Consider the following 10,000-nt stretch of genomic DNA (forward strand, 5'->3'; position numbering starts at 1 on the left):
CTCGCCCCGGGACTTGGGTCAGAGTATAGCCCAAGTGGAGCACTTGTGTCGGCCTAGGGAGGCTGTGCCGGGCCCCCTGGAGGTCTAAAGGATGACCAGTAGTTGTGGTTCTCGCACCGGGACTTGGGTCAGAGTACAGCCCAAGTGGAGCACTTGTGTCGGTCTAGGGAGGCTGTGCCGGGCCCCCTGGAGGTCTAAAGGATGACCATGAGGTCAAAAGGATGACCAGTAGTTGTGGTTCTCGCCCCGGGACTTGGGTCAGAGTATAGCCCAAGTGGAGCACTTGTGTCGGACTAGGGAGGCTGTGCCGTGCCCCCTGGAGGTCTAAAGGATGACCAGTAGTTGTGGTTCTCGCCCCGGGACTTGGGTCAGAGTATAGCCCAAGTGGAGCACTTGTGTCGGCCTAGGGAGGCTGTGCCGGGCCCCCTGGAGGTCTAAAGGATGACCATGAGGTCAAAAGGATGACCAGTAGTTGTGGTTCTCGCCCCGGGACTTGGGTCAGAGTATAGCCCAAGTGGAGCACTTGTGTCGGACTAGGGAGGCTGTGCCGTGCCCCCTGGAGGTCTAAAGGATGACCAGTAGTTGTGGTTCTCGCCCCGGGACTTGGGTCAGAGTATAGCCCAAGTGGAGCACTTGTGTCGGACTAGGGAGGCTGTGCCGTGCCCCCTGGAGGTCTAAAGGATGACCAGTAGTTGTGGTTCTCGCCCCGGGACTTGGGTCATAGTATAGCCCAAGTGGAGCACTTGGGTCGGACTAGGGAGGCTGTGTCGTGCCCCCTGGAGGTCTAAAGGATGACCAGTAGTTGTGGTTCTCGCCCCGGGACTTGGGTCAGAGAATAGCCCAAGTGGGACACTTGTGTCGGACTAGGGAGGCTCTGCCGTGCCCCCTGGAGGTCTAAAGGATGACCAGTAGTTGTGGTTCTCGCCCCGGGACTTGGGTCAGAGTATAGCCCAAGTGGAGCACTTGTGTCGGACTAGGGAGGCTGTGCCGTGCCCCCTGGAGGTCTAAAGGATGACCATTAGTTGTGGTTCTCGCCCCGGGACTTGGGTCAGAGTACAGCCCAAGTGGAGCACTTGCGTCGGACTAGGGAGGCTGTGCCGGGCCCCCTGGAGGTCTAAAGGATGACCAGTAGTTGTGGTTCTCGCCCCGGGCCGTGGGTCTGAGTATGGCCCAAGTGGGACACTTGTGTCGGACTAGGGAGGCTCTGCCGTGCCCCCTTGAGGTCTAAAGGATGACCAGTAGTTGTGGTTCTCGCCCCGGGACTTGGGTCATAGTATAGCCCAAGTGGGACACTTGTGTCGGACTAGGGAGGCTCTGCCGTGCCCCCTTGAGGTCTAAAGGATGACCATGAGGTCAAAAGGATGACCAGTAGTTGTGGTTCTCGCCCCGGGACTTGGGTCAGAGTATGGCCCAAGTGGTGCACTTGTGTCGGTCTAGGGAGGCTGTGCCGGTCCCCCTGGAGGTCTAAAGGATGACCAGTAGTTGTGGTTCTCGCCCCGGGACTTGGGTCAGAGTATAGCCCAAGTGGAGCACTTGTGTCGGACTAGGGAGGCTGTGCCGGGCCCCCTGGAGGTCTAAAGGATGACCAGTAGTTGTGGTTCTCACCCCGGGTCGTGGGTCCGAGTCTGGCCCGAGTAGAGCACTTTGGTCGGCTACCGGGGGGTGTGCCGTGCCCCCTGGAGGTCTAAAGGATGACCAGTAGTTGTGGTTCTCGCCCCGGGACTTGGGTCAGAGTATAGCCCAAGTGGAGCACTTGTGTCGGCCTAGGGAGGCTGTGCCGGGCCCCCTGGAGATCTAAAGGATGACCATGAGGTCAAAAGGATGACCAGTAGTTGTGGTTCTCGCCCCGGGACTTGGGTCAGAGTATAGCCCAAGTGGAGCACTTGTGTCGGCCTAGGGAGGCTGTGCCGGGCCCCCTGGAGGTCTAAAGGATGACCAGTAGTTGTGGTTCTCGCACCGGGACTTGGGTCAGAGTACAGCCCAAGTGGAGCACTTGTGTCGGTCTAGGGAGGCTGTGCCGGGCCCCCTGGAGGTCTAAAGGATGACCAGTAGTTGTGGTTCTCGCCCCGGGCCGTGGGTCTGAGTATGGCCCAAGTGGGGCACTTGCGTCGGACTGGGGAGGCTCTGCCGCGCCCCCTGGAGGTCAAAAGGATGACCAGTAGTTGTGGTTCTCACCCCGGGTCGTGGGTCCGAGTCTGGCCCGAGTAGAGCACTTTGGTCGGCTACCGGGGGGTGTGCCGTGCCCCCTGGAGCCATGGGAGTGAGCTCCAGCAGACTGGTATTTTTCGGAGAACCAGGCCCACACTCCTCAGACTTTGTGCCCAGGGACAGGCCACCAAAATCGGCCGCGGCTCGTGCACTTTGCCCCTGCGTTTCTCCCAGAACCAGAGCCGGAAAAATCCCAAAATTGATGCCCAGAGATAGTCGACTCTGCCTGGAATAGATTGCCACCCAAACCCGCCAACTCACGCTGGTTTTCCGATGGCCTCACCTACTAACCCGAGCATGGTCATCGCTCGCACCTTCCAAAACCTCCAGGGGCGCAGGCACTTTTCATTTACTGGCCATAAGGCCGACCGCCTTAAGCGTTAAGCGATAAGCGAAAGGCTTAGTTTGGACTTAGTTTTTGGAGCGACGAGGTCGCCGTTTTGTCAATTCTGAACCGATTTTCACGCGGTTTTCGACTGCCTGCGCCTGGGGAGCCGCCCAGAAGCCCCAGGCAGTGTTCTGGGTGGACTTCCGGACCGGTCCGGACCCGGTACCGGCCGGGGGAACCGCACCACGCCTCTCGGGCGTTTCTACACCGATTTTCGCGGGGTTTTCGACTGCATAGACGGGGCCACCTGCTGCAGGGCCCGAGGGAGGGCCTTACTGAGCTGGGTCCGACGCAGGGCCCGGTTCCTGGAGCCCGCTGGGGGGGGGGGGGGGTTCTCTAAGGCTCACGGCGGGCTGCTGAGGGGCCGGATCGGATGCAGACAGGCGCTCCTCTGCCCAGGTCTTTGCTCCCCTGCCCCACTAGGAATGGAAGACACACTGCCAACAGCTTCTGGAGGGTGATGGGCCCTGCTGCAGACCAGGTCCGACCCAGGTTTCAGCTATCCCACCCCGCAGGGACTTAAAGACACACTGCCATCAGCTTCTGGAGGCTGCTGAGCTCTACTATAGAGCAGGTCCGACCCAGGTTTCAGCTCCTGCAGCCCACTAGGACTTAAACACACACTGCCATCAGCGTCTGGATGGTGATGGGCCCTGCTGCAGACCAGGTCCGACCCAGGTTTCAGCTATCCCACCCCGCAGGGACTTAAAGACACACTGCCATCAGCTTCTGGAGGCTGCTGAGCTCTACTATAGAGCAGGTCCGACCCAGGTTTCAGCTCCTGCAGCCCACTAGGACTTAAACACACACTGCCATCAGCGTCTGGATGGTGATGGGCCCTGCTGCAGACCAGGTCCGACCCAGGTATCAGCTCCTGCACCCCGCAGGGAATTGAAGACACACTGCCATCAGCTTCTGGAGGCTGCTGAGCTCTGCTATAGACCAGGTCCGACCCAGGTTTCAGCTCCTGCACCCCGCAGGGAACTAAACACACACTGCCATCTGCAACTGGAGGCTGCTGAGCCCTGCTGCAGACCAGGTCCGACCCAGGTTATGGCTCTCCCACCCCCCTGGGACTTAAACACACACAGCCATCAGCTTCTGGATGGTGATGGGCCCTGCTGCAGACCAGGTCCGACCCAGGTTTCAGCTCCTCAACCCCGCAGGGACTTAAACCCACACCGCCATCAGCTTCTGGAGGGTGATGGGCCCTGCTGCGGGCCAGGTCCGACCCAGGTTTCAGCTCTCCCACCCCGCAGGGACTTAAACACACACAGCCATCAGCTTCTGGGGGCTGCTGAGCCCTGCTGCAGACCAGGTCCGACCCAGGTTTCAGCTCTCCCACCCCGCAGGGTCTTTAACACACACACTGCCATCAGCTGCTGGAGGCTGCTGAGCTCCGCTATAGACCAGGTCCGACCCAGGTTTCTGCTCCTGCACCCCGCAGGGAATGAAAGACACACTGCCATCAGCTTCTGGAGGCTGCTGAGCCCTGCTGCAGACCAGGTCCGACCCAGGTATCGGCTCTCCAACCAGGCAGAGACTTAAACACACACACACACACACACACTGCCATCAGCTTCTGGGGGCTGCTGAGCTCTGCTGTAGACCGGGTCCGACCCAGGTTTCTGCTCCTCCACCCCGCAGGGACTTAAACACACACTGCCACCAGCTTCTGGAGGGTGATGGGCCCTGCTTTAGACCAGGTCTGACCCGGGATATAGCTCTCCCACCCCGCAGGGACTTAAACACTCACTGCCATCAGCTGCTGGAGGCTGCCGAGCTCTGCTGCAGACCAGGTCCCACCCAGGTTTCTGCTCCTGCACCCCGCAGGGACTTAAACACACACTGCCACCAGCTTCTGGAGGGTGATGGGCCCTGCTGTGGACCAGGTCCGACCCGGATATCAGCTCTCCCACCAGGCAGGGACTTAAACACACACTGCAATCAGCTGCTGGAGGCTGCTGAGCTCTACTATAGACCAGGTCCGACCCAGGTTTCAGCTCTCCCACCAGGCAGTGACTTAAAGACACACTGCCATCAGCTGCTGGAGGCTGCTGAGCTCTTCTATAGACCAGGTCCGACCCAGGTTTCAGCTCTCACACCAGGCAGGGACTTAAACACACACTGCCATCAGCTGCTGGAGGCTGCTGAGCTCTGCTATAGACCAGGTCCGACCCAGGTTTCAGCTCTCCCACCAGGCAGGGACTTAAAGACACACTGCCATCAGCTGCTGGAGGCTGCCGAGCCCTGCTGCAGACCATGTCCGACCCAGGTTTCAGCTCTCCCACCAGGCAGGGACTTAGAGGCACGCTGCCATCAGCTTCTGGAGGCTGCTGAGCTCTGCCATAGACCAGGTCCGACCGAGGTTTCAGCTCTCCCACCCCGCAGGGACTTAAACACACACTGCCATCAGCTGCTGGAGGCTGCTGAGCTCTGCTATAGACCAGGTCCGACCCGGGATATAGCTCTCCCACCCCGCAGGGACTTAAACACACACTGCCATCAGCTGCTGGAGGCTGCTGAGCTCTTCTATAGACCAGGTCCGACCCAGGTTTCAGCTCTCCCACCCCGCAGGGACTTGAACACACACTGCCATCAGCTTCTGGAGGCTGCTGAGCTCTGCTATAGACCAGGTCCGACCCAGGTTTCTGCTCCTCCACCCCGCAGGGAATTAAAGACACACTGCCATCAGCTTCTGGATGGTGATGGGCCCTGCTGCAGACCAAGTCCGACCCGGGTTACAGCTCTCCCACCAGGCAGGGAATTAAACACACACTGCCATCAGCTGCTGGAGGCTGCTGAGCTCCGCTATAGACCAGGTCCGACCCGGGTTCCTGCTCCTGCACCCCGCAGGGACCAAAACACACACACTGCCATCAGCTTCTGGAGGCTGCTGAGCTCTTCTATAGACCAGGTCCGACCCAGGTTTCAGCTCTCCCACCAGGCAGGGACTTAAACACACACTGCCATCACCTTCTGCTGGCTGCTGAGCTCTGCTGCAGACCAGGTCCGACCCAGGTTTCAGCTCCTGCACCCCGCAGGGAACTAAACACACACTGCCGTCACCTTCTGCTGGCTGCTGAGCCCTGCTGCAGACCAGGTCCGACCCAGGTTTCAGCTCCTGCACCCCGCAGTGGATTAAAGACACACTGCCATCAGGTTCTGGAGGCTGCTGAGCTCTGCTGCAGACCAGGTCCGACCCAGGTTATGGCTCTCCCACCCCGCAGGGACTTAAACACACACCGCCGTCAGCTTCTGGATGGTGATGGGCCCTGCTGCAGACCAGGTCCGACCCACGTTTCAGCTCTCCCACCCCGCAGGGGATGAAACACACACTGCCATCAGCTTCTGGAGGCTGCTGAGCTCTGCTAAAGACCAGGTCCGACCCAGCTTTCAGCTCTCCCACCAGGCAGGGAGTTAAAGACACACTGTCATCGGCTTCTGGAGGGTGCTGAGCCCTGCTGCACACCAAGTCTGACCCAGGTTTCAGCTCATCCACCCCGCAGGGACCTAAACACACACTGCCATCAGCTTCTGAGTGGTAATGGGCCCTGCTGCAGACCAGGTCCGACCCAGGTTTCAGCTCCTCCACCCCGCCATCACCAGCTGGAGGCTGGCTGCTGCTCCTGCACCCTGCCATCAGCTGCTGGAGGCTTCTGTTCCTCCACCCCGCCATCAGCAGCTGGAGGCTGGCTGCTGGAGGCTGGCTGCTGCTCCTCCACCCCGCCATCACCAGCTGGAGGCTGGTTGCAGCTCCTGCACCCCGCCATCAGCTGCTGGAGGCTGCCTGCAGCCCCTGCACCCCGCCATCAGCTGCTGGAGGCTGGCTGCAGCTCCTGCACACCGCCATCAGCTGCTGGAGGCTGCCTGCAGCTCCTGCACCCCGCCATCAGCTGCTGGAGGCTGGCTGCTGCTCCTGCACCCCGCCAGCAGCTGCTGGAGGCTGGCTGCTGCTCCTCCACCCAACCATCAGCTGCTGGACGCTGGCTGCTGCTCCTGCACCCCGCCATCAGCTGCTGGAGGCTGGCTGCTGCTCCTCCACCACCCAACCATCAGCTGCTGGACGCTGGCTGCAGCTCCTCCACCCCGCCATCAGCTGCTGGTGGCTGGCTGCAGCTCCTTCACCCCGCCATCAGCTGCTGGTGGCTGGCTGCAGCTCCTTCACCCCGCCATCACCAGCTGGAGGCTGGCTGCTGCTCCTGCACCCCGCCATCAGCTGCTGGAGGCTGCCTGCAGCTCCTGCGCCCCGCCATCAGCTGCTGGAGGCTGGCTGCTGCTCCTGCACCCTGCCATCAGCTGTTCGAGGCTGGCTGCAGCTCCTCCACCCCACCATCACCAGCTGGAGGCTGGTTGCAGCTCCTGCACCCCGTCATCAGCAGCTGGAGGCTGCCTGCTGCTCCTGCACCCCGCCATCAGCTGCTGGAGGCTGCCTGCAGCTCCTGCACCCCGCCATCATTTGCTGGAGGCTGGCTGCAGCTCCTGCAACCCGCCATCAGCTGCTGGAGGCTGGCTGCTGCTCCTCCACCCCACCATGACCTGCTGGAGGCTGGCTGCAGCTCCTTCACACCGCCATCAGCTGATGGATGCTGGCTGAACGCTGGAGGCTGGCTGCTGCTCCCACACACCGCCATCAGCTCCTGGAGGCTGGCTGGCTGCTGGAGGCTGTCTGCTGCTGCTCCTCCACCCCGCCATCACCAGCTGGAGGCTGGCTGCTGGAGGCTGGCTGCAGCTCCTGCACCCCACCATCAGCTGCTGGAGGCTGGCTTCTGCTCCTCCACCCCGCCATCAGCTGCTGGGGGCTGGCTGCTGGAGGCTGGCTGCAGCTCCTCCACCCCGCCATCACCAGCTGGAGGCTGGTTGCAGCTCCTGCACCCCGCCATCAGCTGCTGGAGGCTGCCTGCTGCTCCTGCACCCCGCCATCAGCTGCTGGAGGCTGCCTGCACCTCCTGCACCCCGCCATCAGCTGCTGGAGGCTGGCTTCTGCTCCTCCACCCCGCCATCAGCTGATGGAGGCTGCCTGCTTCTCCACCCCGCCATCACTAGCTGGAGGCTGGCTGCTGGAGGCTGGCTGCAGCTCCTCCACCCCGCCATCAGCTGCTGGAGGCTGCCTGCAGCTCCTGCACCCCGCCATCACCAGCTGGAGGCTGGCTTCTGCTCCTCCACCCCGCCATCAGCTGATGGAGGCTGCCTGCTTCTCCACCCCGCCATCACTAGCTGGAGGCTGGCTGCTGGAGGCTGGCTGCAGCTCCTCCACCCCGCCATCAGCTGCTGGAGGCTGGCTGCTGCTCCTGCACCCCGCCATCAGCTGCTGGAGGCTGGCTGCTGCTCCTCCACCCAACCATCAGCTGCTGGACGCTGGCTGCAGCTCCTCCACCCCACCATCAGCTGCTGGACGCTGGCTGCAGCTCCTCCACCCCGCCATCAGCTGCTGGAGGCTGCCTGCAGCTCCTGCACCCCGCCATCAGCTGCTGGAGGCTGCCTGCAGCTCCTGCACCCCGCCATCACCAGCTGGAGGCTGGCTTCTGCTCCTCCACCCCGCCATCAGCTGATGGAGGCTGCCTGCTTCTCCACCCCGCCATCACTAGCTGGAGGCTGGCTGCTGGAGGCTGGCTGCTGCTCCTCCACCCAACCATCAGCTGCTGGACGCTGGCTGCAGCTCCTCCACCCCACCATCAGCTGCTGGACGCTGGCTGCAGCTCCTGCACCCCGCCATCAGCTGCTGGAGGCTGGCTTCTGCTCCTCCACCCCGCCATCAGCTGCTGGAGGCTGCCTGCTGCTCCTGCACCCCGCCATCAGCTGCTGGAGGCTGGCTGCTGCTCCTGCACCCCGCCATCAGCTGCTGGAGGCTGGCTGCTGGAGGCTGGCTGCAGCTCCTCCACCCCACCATCAGCTGCTGGACGCTGGCTGCAGCTCCTCCACCCCACCATCAGCTGCTGGACGCTGGCTGCAGCTCCTGCACCCCGCCATCAGCTGCTGGAGGCTGGCTTCTGCTCCTCCACCCCGCCATCAGCTGACGGAGGCTGCCTGCTTCTCCACCCCGCCATCACTAGCTGGAGGCTGGCTGCTGGAGGCTGGCTGCAGCTCCTCCACCCCACCATCAGCTGCTGGACGCTGGCTGCAGCTCCTGCACCCCGCCATCAGCTGCTGGAGGCTGGCTTCTGCTCCTCCACCCCGCCATCAGCTGACGGAGGCTGCCTGCTTCTCCACCCCGCCATCACTAGCTGGAGGCTGGCTGCTGGAGGCTGGCTGCAGCTCCTCCACCCCGCCATCAGCTGCTGGAGGCTGGCTGCTGCTCCTGCACCCCGCCATCAGCTGCTGGACGCTGGCTGCAGCTCCTCCACCCCGCCATCACCAGCTGGAGGCTGCCTGCTGCTCTTCCACCCCGCCATCAGCTGATGGACGCTGGCTGCAGCTCCTCCACCCCGCCATCAGCTGCTGGAGGCTGGCTGGCCGCTGGAGGCTGGCTGCTGCTCCCACACACCGCCATCAGCTGCTGGAGGCTGGCTGGCTGCTGGAGGCTGGCTGCTGCTGCTCCTCCTCCCCGCCATCACCAGCTGGAGGCTGGCTGCTGCTCCTACACCCCGCCATCAGCTGATGGAGGCTGCCTGCTCCTCCGCCCCGCCATCACCAGCTGGAGGCTGGCTGCTGGAGGCTGGCTGCAGCTCCTTCACCCCGCCATCACCAGCTGGAGGCTGGCTTCTGCTCCTGCACCCCGCCATCAGCTGCTGGAGGCTGGCTTCTGCTCCTCCACCCCGCCACCAGCTGCTGGAGGCTGGCTGCTGCTCCTGCACCCCGCCAGCAGCTGCTGGAGGCTGGCTGCTGCTCCTCCACCACCCAACCATCAGCTGCTGGACGCTGGCTGCAGCTCCTCCACCCCGCCATCAGCTGCTGGTGGCTGGCTGCTGCTCCTGCACCCCGCCATCAGCTGCTGGTGGCTGGCTGCAGCTCCTTCACCCCGCCATCACCAGCTGGAGGCTGGCTGCTGCTCCTGCACCCCGCCATCAGCTGCTGGAGGCTGGCTGCAGCTCCTCCACCCCACCATCAGCCGTTGGAGGCTGGCTGCTGCTCCTCCACCCTGACATCACCAGCTGGAGGCTTCTGTTCCTCCACCCCACCATCAGCAGCTGGAGGCTGGCTGCTTGAGGCTGGCTGCTGCTCCCCCACCCCGCCATCACCTGCTGGAGGCTTCTGCTCAGCCACACCGCCACCAGCTGCCTGTGGTGAACCGCTGACGACCAGCCCAGGCCCACGTCTCACCTCTCCCTGCCCGCCCTGGATGCACAACCACCCACCCAGGCTCAAGTTTCCCCCTGCCCGCTGCACGTCCAGCCGGCCTCTGCCCTGTCCCCTCTCTCACCAGCATCACATCCAGGCTCATCAGGCATCCCCATGCCCGCAGCC

The sequence above is a fragment of the Nothobranchius furzeri genome, unplaced genomic scaffold (assembly GCF_043380555.1).
Source record: "Nothobranchius furzeri strain GRZ-AD unplaced genomic scaffold, NfurGRZ-RIMD1 Scf224, whole genome shotgun sequence".
In the NCBI taxonomy this organism is placed as follows: domain Eukaryota; kingdom Metazoa; phylum Chordata; class Actinopteri; order Cyprinodontiformes; family Nothobranchiidae; genus Nothobranchius; species Nothobranchius furzeri.